Raw genomic sequence first — 14233 nt, 5'->3', positions numbered from 1 at the left:
CTCCAAAGCCAGGAGTCAGGAGTCAGGAGCTGCTTCCAGGTCTCCCAGGGGCCCAAGGACTCGGCCATCTTTCACTACCCTCCTAGGCCCTTAGCAGGGAGCTGGATTGGAAGTGGAGCAGCCAAGAATCGAGCTGGCTCCCACATGGCATGCTGGTGTTGTAGACGGTGGCTTTACCTGGTACACTACTGTGCTGACCCCAGGACTCCATTTTAAATAGTACAATGGGTTCAGAAAGGAGGGAATGACAGAGTTTCTCTAAAATTGTCCCACATCAACATAACTTGGAAGTGCAGCTGGAAAGTAGTGCAGGTTTCTAGACCAACCAGAGAGAGAAGTTTTGATGAGCAAGGCCCAGGATCCTAACTTTTCATCAAGCAACCCAGGTGATCCTTATGCATATTGAAGTTGGAGAATCACAGGATTAAATAGAAAGGACTGGGTTTGATCATAGTGGGTATGGGTGGGGGGACAAATGAATCAAAGCTCACCACAAGAATCCGGGTTTGGGCAACCAATGGTGCCCTGTCCACTTAATTACGTAAAGGGGGACCATGCTTTCTGGGGTGCCTAGAAGCAGAGTCTGTGTTGGGGATTCTTTTGAATGTGACTTATCAAGAAAAGCCTGTAAGAAAATGAGGCAAGCAAGACAGGGCTTGAGAAGGAGCCAAAGAGGTGGATTCAACTGAAGTCTGTATAAACATGGTCCCAGAGCTCTGCAGTGTGAATGGATCCCTGTAGCCTCACTGCCTTGAGCAAGGGAGCTGGGCTTTTGTGTACTGGGTCGGTCACATAGGCTGGGGGCTGCCCTGTGGACTCACCTTCTAGGTGTGTCTCTGGGCCAGGTGGTAGTCACCAAGTGAGAGCCCTTCTCAGGAGAAGCCATCGCTGGGAGTTATGAGAGCCAGCACTCACAGCACCTGGTGAGAGGAATCCAACAATCTGCTGAATCTACTGCAGAAGTAAGGAAACGATTATATCATACAACTGTTGAACAAGGAAAGGACAATAGGGATTGAAATAAGGAATTTCGGGAAAAAAATGGGGCATGGGAGATGTAGTAACTGTTCTTGTCCCGCCCCCAACCATCAGGGGGTACTGAAGGCAGGCCCCTTGCCTCAAGGTGGAAACTACCCTGGTACGGCTGTTACCCAGAAGCTCCCTGGGGGAGCAGGCTGGACTGCAGCAGAGTTGTGCTTGCCCGGCTTTTCTCCGTCCTGTCCTTCCCCAGAGAGCGTCCCCTCAGGGGTTCGCCTCCCAAGGGTGTCCTGCCTCAAGTTCTGCTCCTGGGAAATCTGACTTCAGGCTGGAGAGCAGAAGGGGCGCAATAAACATGCAGGTTTACTTTTCCCTCCAGGTGGGGTCAGGGCGAGAAGATGGTCAATTCTCTTTTGTTCTCCACCTCCTTAGAGAAATAGCTCCATAATGTCCAAACCACAACAACATCGGAAGGGAAACCCGGGCAATTAGGAAAAGGTACGCCAAGTAGTCAGGCACAGTGCTTCAGCTCTGAACTCTGAAGTCTCTCCATCCTCTGTTCAGCCCTGATCCGGGAGCCACTGGAGCCACGTCCGTCTCACAGGTAAATGATCACAACAGCTTCCTAACTGGGGCTGCTGCTACGCTGGCTGCCTAAACCCACAGAATCTGTTCGCAACACAGCAGCGGGAGTGATCCTAAAAACATTAATCAGGTCAAATTGTTCTTCTATTTAAAATCTTTGAATTCATGGCTTTCCATACTGTGGCTTGAAGACCCTACGTGATTCGATCCCTGAGACTTTCCTGATCTCTCATCAAGACCCATGCACTTGCTTACTGTGCTTAGCATCATGAGGTTCTCAAGCATACAAGGGACTCTCTGACTTCAAAGCCTTTGCACTTGACTTTCTATCTTGAAGGTTCTTCCTTTGAATATCTTCATGACCCTCTCTCTCAGCTTCCTCAGTCTTTCCTGGAATGAAACATTTCTTTCTTGGAATGAAACATACACACATACACAACCCAGCCACTATATTTACATTGCTAGTGCATCTACATTCTGTGCATTGGTTTTTCCATAATACTCATCAACATCTGACAGTCTGTGTGTCTCACTTTTTAATTTGTCTGCTCCCACTAGCATGTAAGAATGAAAATCATTATATGTTTTATTTACTACAATATACCCAGTACCTAGGAGTGAGATGCACATATTAGGTGCTCAATAAATGCGTTATTGAATTGAATATATAAGTGAATATAATAATATATTTCAAGGGAAAATAACTTGAAGGCAGGTTGGAGATCCATGGGATGGATGCAACAATAAGTGGACAAGTAGTGTTTCAGGAGAATGTCTAAGATGTAAAAAAAAAAAAAATTTTCATCCTGGTAAAATCCTTTCAGTGCTTTCCGAGCTCTGCTTTGTGGAAAACATTGGCTCAGGTGGTGTTAACTAGTGTGCTGTGAGTAAAGGTTCTATGGTCAAATAAGCTCAAGAAATTCTAAAATAGTAAATCTTGGAAATTCATGGTAACATTGGTATATTAAAGAATGAGAAGAATCTAAATGAAGATAATTTAAAATTTTTTGGAGAAGAAAACTTACGCACAGCACTTTTTTCTACACTTAATTGAAAAACATTTTCTATTTACCATCAGCTTATGACTTTATATACTTCAGGTACGTATCAGCTCCGTGTCGTTAGTAACATCTTCTAGTTGTGCTGCTCTGATACTGGAGGTGAAGCTGGAGGAAGAGTCATAACTGAAGGGATAGACAAGACCGATAGCTACTTGGAGCACCAACGTATAGGGACCCTAAGATCTATTTAGACAATTGGAAATATGCCAGTTGATTCTGTTTTCTGTTACTAGTTGAAAAATGGTGAAACTTACATTGCTGCCACTTCTGCCGAAAAAACATAGCACTCTCTAGTGGAAATCAAAGCAAAAATTCTCTTCTTCCTGGTGTCAACAGCTATGCTTGTGGACAGCACAGATAGAGAACTTGCCCACTGTCAGACAGCTTGCATGATAGGCTGTGCCATTAACTCCGAGTCAGCTAGCTGACCTGCTTTAAATCTGTTGTCATAGTCGACTAAAATTCCCAAACATAAAATACAATCATGTGCTTTAAAATAAAAAAAAAGCCAGGAACAAGTAATTTACCTTGTTGAAATCTTCATTTTTTAAAATTACCTCTCAAGAAGTAGCCAGTTTCAGAAAATCAGTGCTAACATTTTAACTTTAAATAAGTAAAAACATTTTCAGACAGGATTTTTTTTTTTGATAAAGGAAGAGGCATACTATTTTTATAAATAGGAAACTATTTGTGTTCTTCACTGTATGATATTAAAAAAGAAAATTTGGCTTAATGTAGTATTTTTTAAAAAGTTTTATTTATTTTATTTGAAAGAGAGAGAGGGAGAGGGAGAGAGAGGGAGGGAGAGGGAGGGAGGGAGAGAGAGAGAGAGAGAGGGAGGGAGGAAGAGAGAGAGAGAGAGGTCTTCCATCTGCTGGTTCACTCTCCAAATGGCCACAATGGCCAGGGCTGGGACAGGCTGAAGCCGGGATCCAGGATCCAGAAGCTTCTTGTGGATCTCTCACATAGGTACAGGAGCCAAAGGACTTGGGCCATCCTTGCTATTCTCCCAGGTACATTAGCAGGGAGCTGGATCAAAAGTGGTGCATCTGGGACTCGAATCAGCGCCCATATGGGATGCTGGTGCTGCAGGCTTTGGCTTTAGATGCTATTCCACAGTGCTGGACCCCTAATGCAGTATTATATATTTAGCTTCTGTGCATCTTCAATCCATTCCCTTTCTGGGTGAGTTCTAGCCTCCTCAATGACTTCAAAGAGTAGGAAGAACTACTGAGGACCCAGGGTTTCACTATTTCTGGGAATCCAGGTTTTTCACTGAAGCCATTTGAAAGTGTGTTTTCTCATGTATGATCCATGGAATTCTCCTGCATGAAAGCTGAATATCAACACAAGGAATACAGTAAGAATTCGCAAATATTTGGCTTATTCTGGTCATAAGCATAGCAGCAGAGACAATTGGCTAGTATCAGGCCCAAGAAATTCTCATCAACTAAAATCTTCTTTTATTCCTCTTTTATTGGCTATTGCTAACCATTGTTTTTACTTACTTATTTATTTATTTTTTGACAGGCAGAGTGGACAGTGAGAGAGAGAGAGAGAGAGAGAGAGAGAGGTCTTCCTTTGCCGTTGGTTCACCCTCCAATGGCCGCCGCGGCTGGCACGCTGTGGCCAGCGCTCCGCGCTGATCCGATGGAAGGAGCCAGGTGTTTCTCCTGGTCTCCCATGGGGTGCAGGGCCCAAGTACTCGGGCCATCCTCCACTGCACTCCCTGGTCACAGCAGAGAGCTGGCCTGGAAGAGGGGCAACTGGGACAGAATCCGGCATCCCGACCGGGACTAGAACCTGGTGTTCTGGCGCTGCAAGGTGGAGGATTAGCCTACTGAGCCACGGCGCCGGCCGTTAACCATTGTTTTAAAAAATCCTAACTATCCTCCTTTGCCTCCAATATCCACCTCAAATATACCCCTTTTCTTGCTAGAATAAAATAAAAATGTAGTCTCTTCTTTTTTCTCATGCTGTTGCCATCAAGTGTCTTGCTGGAACAGACATTTTTTTCATGCTTAAATTAAATTACTTCTTTCTACTGAGTCAATTAATCTATTTATAACATAAAACACAGCAGGCAAAAAATTGCCAACAATGTGTAACCACATAATTATGTATTTTACTTAAAGAATCTTTTACAAAATGCTTTTCTCTCTTCATTAGTCTAACAATTTCCTTCAGTTACTGTAATATATTTCTTCCTTGACAAACACCTTGACAATGGGCATTTTTGGATTAGGCCTTGGGGGAAGTGAAAGTAAGTGGAGGCTTGAGAGATAAGTTGGCATTCAAAAATTATATGTAAGATAGATATATGTTGTACCTTGCAGTTATATCCCCCAAAGCTGTCTGTGCACATTTGCCAAAACACTGGAAAACATATAGCTTAGCAGACACATTTATCAAAAATATTTAGCTGTTTTAGTTACTCTTCATTTTTTTTTTTTGACAGGCAGAGTTAGACAGTGAGAGAGAGAGACAGAGAGAAAGGTCTGCCTTCCGTTGGTTCACCTCCCAAATGGCCGCTACGGCCAGAGCTACGACGATCTGAAGCCGGGAGCCAGGTGCTTCCTCCTGGTCTCCCATGCGGGTTCAGGGCCCAAGCACTTGGGCCACCTTTTACTGCCTTCCTGGGCCACAGCAGAGAGCTGGACTGGAAGAGGAGCAACCAGGACAGAATCCGGCACCCCAACTGGGACTAGAACCCGGTGTGCCGGCGCCGCAGGTGGTGGATTAGCCTAGTGAGCTGCGGTGCCGGCCCTCCTGATTTCAAGATGTTGGCAATGTGACAGTTTATTAGGTGCTGACTGGGGCAGTGGTCTGACAATCACTTCTGCTCTCTGAGAGCAATAATGCAGAGTGTTGGGTCTCTGCTATTCATATCTGAATGAAGTTACCTGTAGTCAGCTGACTCAGGTGACCTGATAAAGTGTGGCAAGCCAAAATCTGTCCCCAGGATTTGTCACTCAGCTATAGAAGATATAGAAGAAGAGAGTTAATGGTTTCTGTTATTGACATATGAGATATACCACCTGTCAGTCCCTGGCTCTCTCAGCAGAAGAGTCCTGGAATGAATCAAGCCTTTGTTCTAATTTTTTCTCAGGCCGTTTTGCCTCTGTGGTAAAATAAAATTTTTAGTCACAATTATTGGTCTCTATACAAAGTTCTTTAAAAATAGTTTCTTTTACTCTCCCTTCAGAATATCCTATCTTTTTAATGACTTTTTCTTTTTATTTAAGCTCATTTGAGTTGGCTTTCTGTCAGTTGAAGTTGAGACTAAATGTTGTCAAAGGAGTTAATGCAATTTTAAGTTACAATATTGCAAGTAATGACAAGATAAATGGCACTCATATTTTATTCTAAACTAAACTGTTGTGTTATATTGATTCTGAATGTCAAACCTAAGAGTGAAGACATTGTAAGTCATATCATATAAAAGGAGGTTAAAGGAATTGGAAATCCAGTTTAGAGAAAAGTTGACTCCATTGGGACAATGATAGCCTGTGTGTGGTCATTATACTTGTTCCATATGGGTTCAAAGGCCCTTAAAATGAAGCTCAACTTGATTTCAATCCTTAAATCTGTAAATAGAACATGCCCAAGAGATATCATGTATTCAGGGAGTCAATAGGTATTATTTTTTTTTTTAAGATTTTATTTATTTATTTGAGAGCTAGAGTTACAGACAATGAGAGGGAGAGACAGAGAGAGAGGTCTTCCTTCTGTTGGTTCACTCCCCAAATGGCCGCAATGGCTGGAGCTGCACCGATCCAAAGCCAGGAGCCGGGTGCCTCTTCCCAGTCTCCCACACGGGTGCAGGGGCCCAAGGACATGGGCCATCTTCTACTGCTTTCCCTGGCCACAGCAGAGAGCTGGATTGGAAGAGGAACAGCTGGGACTAGACCCGGAGCCTATATGGGATACCAGCACCACAGGCGAAGGATTAACCTGTGCCACGGCACCGTCCCCTCAATAGTTATTCTACAATAGTTATTGAGTACCCTTAATGTTCTAGCTAATGTACTAGACACAATGTACTAGACTTTGTGTTTTAATGAGGAGAGATGTTGTTTCTTTCCCCATGGCAACTACAGTCTCACAGAGGCCTTAACTACCACTTGACACACCCCACCTTCAAGCAATTTGAAAATCCTTCCTGCTACCAGTAGAAAGAAGTTACTGGAATATTTGAGTTTTTCAAGTTGTTTGAAAATGATTAAATCTGAACAAAAAAATTTATATTTGGTATAACTTCCAATCTTGAGATTATACAAAGGTAAGGACCCTTTTTTTGCCATCGGTTTATGCAAAAGGACCCCAGAAATTATTTCAGAGGTTTCAAGAGTCTGCATGTGCTGTGGTAAATTTCTGATACTGAGTAAGTGATATTGCCACTAGTGTCATGTAAGCAGCCATTGAGATTCTCATGCATTGGTGCATCTGTCCTTTCCCTATGTACTGATGTTCCACCAGATCCCAGGCATCATTTTAAAAGTTGGTGGAAAACACAGAACAATGAATATTTGGAAAGTACTGTGTTGTGCTACATGCAATATCCAGCATATTTAATGTATGCATTCACCAGGATGTTATGGCAATTCCATGATGCTGTGGGAATTTTATGGGCTTTTCACATGCAAAGTGATATATAAATTGTTAGGATATAAATGATACCCTGCAGTCATGTGATTTGGAGTGATTCAAAAATTTTGAAAATTTTATCTTGACCTATGGTTGTGAATAGAGCTTAACTTGACTGAAGTCACATTATTTTGCTTTGTTCATACAAAAAAAGAATTTCTTCTTTTTTTATGGCAGTTAATTTAAACTGAAGCTGGCCTGTTCAAAAATAATGAGATGTCTGTTTCCATGGTAGCAATTCAAGAACAGTCCACAAAGAGGAAGATTTCAAAAGCTCCAATAGCCTGTCCCCGGAATTCCGTGGTTGTGAATAATCTCAGGAGACATGGAATCAGCTGAGAAGAGAAAATATTGAGATCCTTTCCTTGCCTCCTTTTTGCACAGTGCTAAAATGTGAAGGCAAGACTTTAGGAATCTATTAGCCAACATATGTCTTAAAAAGAAGTAATTAAATCTAGTGAAGGGCACACTATTCCAGTACTATGTAGTGCTCCCAGTAGCAGTGCCTTCTCCCAGTATTTGGAGTTTTACTGATAAAATCAATACACCAGGGTTGGTACCTATCTTTTAAGCACATGGAGGAAGATTTGATAATATTAATGTGCTTAAAAGAAGATGTGTCAAAAGAATGGAGAGGGTCATCATGAAATACAGTAAACATGATGTAAGAAGGATGACTTTGGACTGTCTAGAAAATGGAGCAGCACCAAATTGTTACTTACATCACTATTTTAGGACATAGATTTCTAAAACCAGGGTTTATCATGGCTTCAATCAAATTTCTATCTGATTTATATACTCTCTCTACTTGCCAAGCAATTTTTAAATTTCTAAATTTATCTCCTGATGAATCAGCTACCAAGAAGCAGATACAAGTAAACTGTTCATGGATAAGGTGTACCTACCATTGTAAATGAATATTTTTATGGCTTTTCTCATCAGTGTGTTTGGGTATACAGTGTGCTTGATAGTCATGATTTTTTTTTTCAGTTTTTTTTCCCTCTAAATTAAGTAAATATGGCTTTCTGGCTTCTCTATCATTTATTGGGAAGTTGAGGTCTGCCAGCTCAGATTTATGTATAAAATTACAAGCAGGAACAAAACCCACAAGCTTGGATAGTGAAGCCATCCTGTGTGACTCCCAGGAACTAATTAGTTCTCCTCTCCAGGTGAACTCTCTTCCACACACTTTTCAGAGCGGTCCTGTGACCTAAAAATAAGTCAGATCACTGGGAATGTGTAGGAGTTGTTCCTCTTGTTAGTTGCATGCCCAAAACCAAAAACTAAAAAAGATTTATCTGTCAAAATATTTGATTTTTTCTCTTTCTCATCCCTCAATTCCAACTCCCAATGTGATATTTGTAAATGAGTTACCATAGATGATTTAATATAGCATATAACCTACTAAGGAGAATTGAGTTTCTGTATTAAATATGCCAATTAAAAATTTCCAGGTTTCAAACTCTTGTGCTTAATGACCTTCAGAGATTTCATTTTTGTTGTTAATTCTCTAAGTGGTTTGATTAGGGAAACTGGGAACAATGAGAAAAAGGTTTTGAAGAGCTGAGGCTAAACTCAGTTACAAATCTGGCTCAGCTGTATTGATCATTACAAATCAGCTATAAACTACCACCAGGCTATGACAAAATATGTTGGATTTAATAACACACTTTTAAGTTACCTCTTTAAGCAGTCGGAAGCAGGATTAGAAATATGGTTGACAAACGGGATGAGGAGTACAGTACAGAGTGGACTGCAGAGAGCAACAAGCTCAGAAGTGTTCTTTTTATGGAAGGTTTGTCATGAGCTGTAAGGGGAGCTTAAAGGCAGGAAGTGTCTTCAGTAAAATGCTTAAGGTGCCTCGTTTTATCTACATGGGATAAAAATGATAATAAACACACTGACTACATTTTCAGAAGAAAATCAGTCTGTCAGTAGAGAAACCCATTTCCTGGCATTAAAACTACCATCAAATAACTTTTTAAAATGGCTTTTGCTTTCAAAAACAAAAAAAGGCTTTTTGCTTGTTTCTGCTTATAAAATTAATGGGACTAATGGGAAGGATGGTGGTGTAAGTACACGTTTATCCATGCCTGCTATTTACTGAAAGGAGCAAGAGAAGCAATGAAGAAAACTGCATGAGTGCTGAAAACTGGAGCAGGCTTCATCCTCCTAATGCAGTCTCTGTATAACAGATGCCAGGGCAGGCACATGAGTCTCCTACTCATTCGCACAGTGGTCTGGACTGTGGGAAGTTTGTAGAGATGGTGCAGAACCCGGGTGGTAGTGTCTCAACCACAGGAAGAATACCAGCACCATGAGTGTGCTGCAGGAAGGAGGGTGGAAAACACCTTACCTGGAGTAGTGGAGAGGCTGGAAGGGAAACTATGTGACTAAATAATGCCATTATGTTTTTCTAAGCAGACTTTCTAATCATTAGAAGTCTGTTGGTGAACCTCTGTTGCAGCTGGGCTAGAAATAATAGTATTGATTCATAAAATTAAATGCACACTAAAGAGAAGTCTCAGTATTGCGAATATATTCTAACTCAGAAGTAGTGAAATGAATCCAAATTTAAGGGATGCCCTCCTGGCATAGGAGATAACACAAAATGAGTGATAAGAAAGATTTTCAATAAATTCCGACAGAAAGTGCAGAGTCAGATTTCCCAGTCTGCAGCTTCACAGAGATGCAGCTCCCTACCCACTGATCCACCCATTCATCATAGGCAGCTGCAGAGAAGAGAGAACATTTACTGTAAAAGTAAATCCATCTCTTTAGTCCAGGGCTAATGGTAAGATTAAAATAATCCTTGAGTAAATAGGAAGGAGAGTCAAGGGGCTTCCACCCATACAAAAAGGGGACAAATATTAGACTTAAATTAAGAGAGAAATATGCAGGAAAATACTCAGCGTGGAAACCATAAGAGGATTTTAAAGCAAAAAAATTAAATGGACAGTTCATGCAAAAAGACAACTAGAAATAGTGTTTTGGAATATTGACTCTAGGAAACAGGAAAAAATTCAACTCTAGCCATTTATTTTCAAAGAAATTAATGAAAACAGGGATTCTAGTAAGAGATTTTATTATAGGGTAAAATGGAAAAGTTACTGGGAAAACTAGGGTAAGAAGAGAAGAAAGAGAAAGCTCACCTTTTAGACATAAATAATATACCAATATTAACTTACTGTTTTTCATAGTTTTATTATGTTTTGTGAGTTGTATATATAAATCACATAGATCACAAGTTGTTTCTTGACCTATCTCACTGCTGAATATATATCTAGGATGCTGAGGTAGAGAGGGTTCTCGATGCTTGTAAATATTTGTTGAATGAATAAACCAATTTCACTCATAGTGTTAAAGGATTATCATTAGAATTACTCAGGGAACAATTTAAAGATACGAAATTTTGGTTCCACTACATATCTGTTCAATTGGGATCCTTGAAAATATAACAGAAATTGATAAAACACAATATTACTGAGAAACTTAAACACAAATGTGTATTAGTTCTTGATAGATTACATAAACAAGAAAAGTCTATTTAAGATCTTAATTATGTAATCAACAAGTTTAATTTAATGTATAGGTGGGTGAGTCGGTGGGTATATAGTGGAGCTAGGACTTGAATCCAGGCACTCATTATTTATATATTTAAAAGGTGTAGAGACAGAGAATTCTTTTATTTACTGGTTTACTTTTCAAATACTCTCAATAACCATGGCTGTGCCAGATCAAAACCAGGAGCCAGGAATTCAATTCAGGTCTCCCATGTGGGTGGTAGGGACCCAAGTACTTGAACTATGACTTTCTGCCTACTAGGATGTGCCTTGCAGGAAGATGGAATCAGAAGCAGAGCCACGATTTGAACCTAGGCATTTTGATATGGGAAGTGGGTGTCCCAAGTGGCACCTCAACCACTGTGTCAGATGCCTGCCCCTAATATAGTGATTTAAAAATGTTTTTAAAGGTATGAGATTCTTTCTTCAAAATAAATCTTACAGGGATCCTCAAGGATTAAGACATGCACTTCTGGTACTTGCTGTGAAGCCATTGACTTAGCAAATATATTCTTTTCAATACCCATAAATGAAGAGACTCAGAAGCAGTTTTCATTGATGAGATGCACAATGTTGCACATTTATGAACTTTCTCTCTGGTCTATTCCAGCCTTCTGTCACAATGTAGTAGTCAGAAGGGACTTTGATCACCTGATCTTTTGTAGACCATCACACTGGCTTGATCTCTTGATGACATTCTGTTATTTGGCCCTGATGAGTTGCAACTGGTAAATGTTCCAAATGGCAATGTAATGGATATATGCTCCAGTGGGTGAGAGATAAAATTCTACAAGCATTTAAGGGTATGCCACTTCGGTGAGTTTTTAAGATCTTGTGATCTGGAAGATGCTGAGGCATCCCTTCAGGATCAAGGGCAAGTTATTGTACCTTGCACTATATATTATACTTGGACTATTGTTCCAAACTATTTCTTTTTGGATATCTAGGAATTTCACCACTATATGAGGCTAAGTATCTGATAGGTAGGATATAGGGAGGCTGGAACCATGGTTGGAAATAAGAGAGGTGCCTTTTATTCTCAGACCCAGTGACTCACTTGGAAAATTTGTTTCTTGTCCCAACCACTTCAGGCTCAGTGTGTATTTCAACCCAGTTTCCTAGGAGGGAAAGTATGCATCCACCTGGGGCACAGTCAGTGTTCTTCCAAGCATAACACTATGAATGCTGTCTGGTAATTTTTGTCTACTTTTGCAAGTAAAACAATAGAGTTTTGAAAAGATTCAATACTATGGTTAACTCTGACCTCCATAAGAGATAGGATTGATGCTACAGAATGGAAGGAAAAGAGTGTATCTGGTACCCATGGGATCCACTAGACCATTGCCTGGTGTTTGCAATCCAGTTTTACTTGTGACTAGGAGTTGCAACAAAGATGATTCAACAAGAACATCACTAGAGTCTCAGGTTGCTCAGCGTGACAATCAGGATCACTACACCAAGAAAGCAATCCAGACCAGCAGAAGTGCTGGACAAATATGAAGAAAATCTAAAATTCATAGGTTGGGACTCGAACACCAAGATGGTGGCATCAAAAAGTAGAGGCTTTGGAAAGTGATTAAGTCATGAGTCCTCCACCCTTGTGAATGGGATTGATGCCCTTATGAAAGAGGCTTAAGAGAGCAGCCTGGCGTTTCTATCGCTTCTCCTGTATGAGGATGGAGCATTAGTGTTCCTTTTGCCTGTCCTCCATGTGAGGATGCAGTGAGATGGTCTTATGTTGGAAGGAGAGAGCAGTCCTCAGTCCCATGTAGACACTGAACTGCCTGCACCTTGGTCTGGGATTCCTCAGTCTCCAGAAATATGAGAAAATAAATTTCTTTATAAGTCTCAGGGATTTTATTACAGTGGCACAGAAAAAGACAAGGTGTTCTAGCTTACTGCATCAACTCTTTGCTCCTGAAGTCTTAATTTTTCCTAGAATTGTGAATGCAATGGTGATTCCCTTTGAAGAAACACTGGAATAAACTTGGTGTGAGGCATGAGTGGATCCAAACAGCACCAGGGCTAGGCTGGCTGACTTTGCTGGTGCTCTGCCTGTGTCTCCTTGTCTCTTTTACAATTCTCTCATACATCACACTGCTGCATCTTGTTGGTAGGTGCTGCCCTCCAATCTTTGGAAACTGTTCACACAGAAATTCAGTTGTTTTTGGTAATTCACAGTCCCCAGTGTCAGTTCTTAATCAATGACTAATTGGTGTAGGAAATAGAAATATTCTAGCTCCTTTGCTCTTGAGCAGGACAGACATGATCTAAGTGGTCTCCAAATCTCCATGTGGAATTGAATCATAAAAGGGACTTTGCTTTTTGTTTTAAATTAAAAACAATTTTTCATTTGAGAGAAAGAGAGGGATAGAGACAGAGAGATCAAATTCCCATCCCCCATCCTCTGGTTCACACCCCAAATGCCTGCAACAGGCAGGGCTGGGCAAAGCCACATCCAGGATCAGGAAAGTTGACCCACTCTTCTACATGGGTGGCAGGAACTCAGTTACTTGAGCCATTACTCACTGTTTCCTAGTGCATGCATTACCAGGAACTTGGAGTAAGAAACCCGAGTCAGGAGAGTTGAACTCAGATACTCTGTATGATATGAGACATAGACATCTTGATGGCTAGGCTAAATGCCCACCTTTAGGGGACATTTTCCCTTCCTTCCTTCCTTCCTTCCTTCCTTCCTTCCTTCCTTCCTTCCTTCCTTCCTTCCTTCCTCTTTTCCTCCCTCCCTCCCTCCCTCCCTCCCTCCCTCCATTCCTCCCTTCTCTCTCTCTCTGCAATTCTGCCTTTCAAATAAACAAATAAATCTTGAAAGAGAGAGAGAGAGAGAGAGAGAGAGAGAGAGATTTACTCCCCAAATGGCTGCAACAGCCAGAATCCGAAGCCAGGAGCCAGGAGCACCCACGTGGCTGTAGGAGCCCAAGGACTTGGGCCGTCCTCCACTTTCCCAGGCATATCAGCTGGGAGCTAGATTGGAAGTGGAGTAGCCAGCCTGAACCGGTGCCCACAGGGGAAGCTGGCACTGCAGATGGCACCTTAACCCGCTATACCACAGCACCAGTGAAGGGACTTTTCTTGATATAGAACTCTTACTAGGCTATTTTCTGTCTCACTTTCTTACCAGTTTTCTTGGTGATATTTCTGAATAAATGACTTTCACAGATTCTGTTTCTGGAGAACCTGTTTGTAGAAGCTGATACTATGGTTGAGGTTTAGGGAACATACATGACTGAGGTAAAATTTTGCCATTCTACCAGGTTGGCAGTTTGAATCTTTACTAAGATGATGTGTAGAATTTAAGACATGCATATTCCTAACATTTGTGTTTCTGTTGAATGCACACGCAGCACACACATACAGGGCGCATTAGTGATGGAGATTGAG

At 41.2% G+C, this 14233-nt stretch overlaps 1 long non-coding RNA gene across 1 annotated transcript in view; it reads left to right on the top strand.

The window, feature by feature from the left end:
• The first annotated feature begins 488 nt into the window (after nt 1-488).
• The window catches only part of LOC149128390 (uncharacterized), a 48737-nt gene continuing 34992 nt past the window's right edge, over nt 489-14233 (top strand). Inside the window, exons 1-2 of the long non-coding RNA XR_016218573.1 lie at nt 489-962; nt 1411-1582. This is a non-coding gene — a long non-coding RNA (uncharacterized LOC149128390). The remainder of the gene's footprint in view (nt 963-1410; nt 1583-14233) is intronic.

Source organism: Oryctolagus cuniculus, chromosome 1 (genome assembly GCF_051225735.1).
Source record: "Oryctolagus cuniculus isolate XC-2025 breed Fujian yellow rabbit chromosome 1, ASM5122573v1, whole genome shotgun sequence".
In the NCBI taxonomy this organism is placed as follows: Eukaryota; Metazoa; Chordata; class Mammalia; order Lagomorpha; family Leporidae; genus Oryctolagus; species Oryctolagus cuniculus.
Note: the sequence above shows the minus strand (reverse complement) of the source record. Positions and strands in the feature narration are given on the sequence as shown.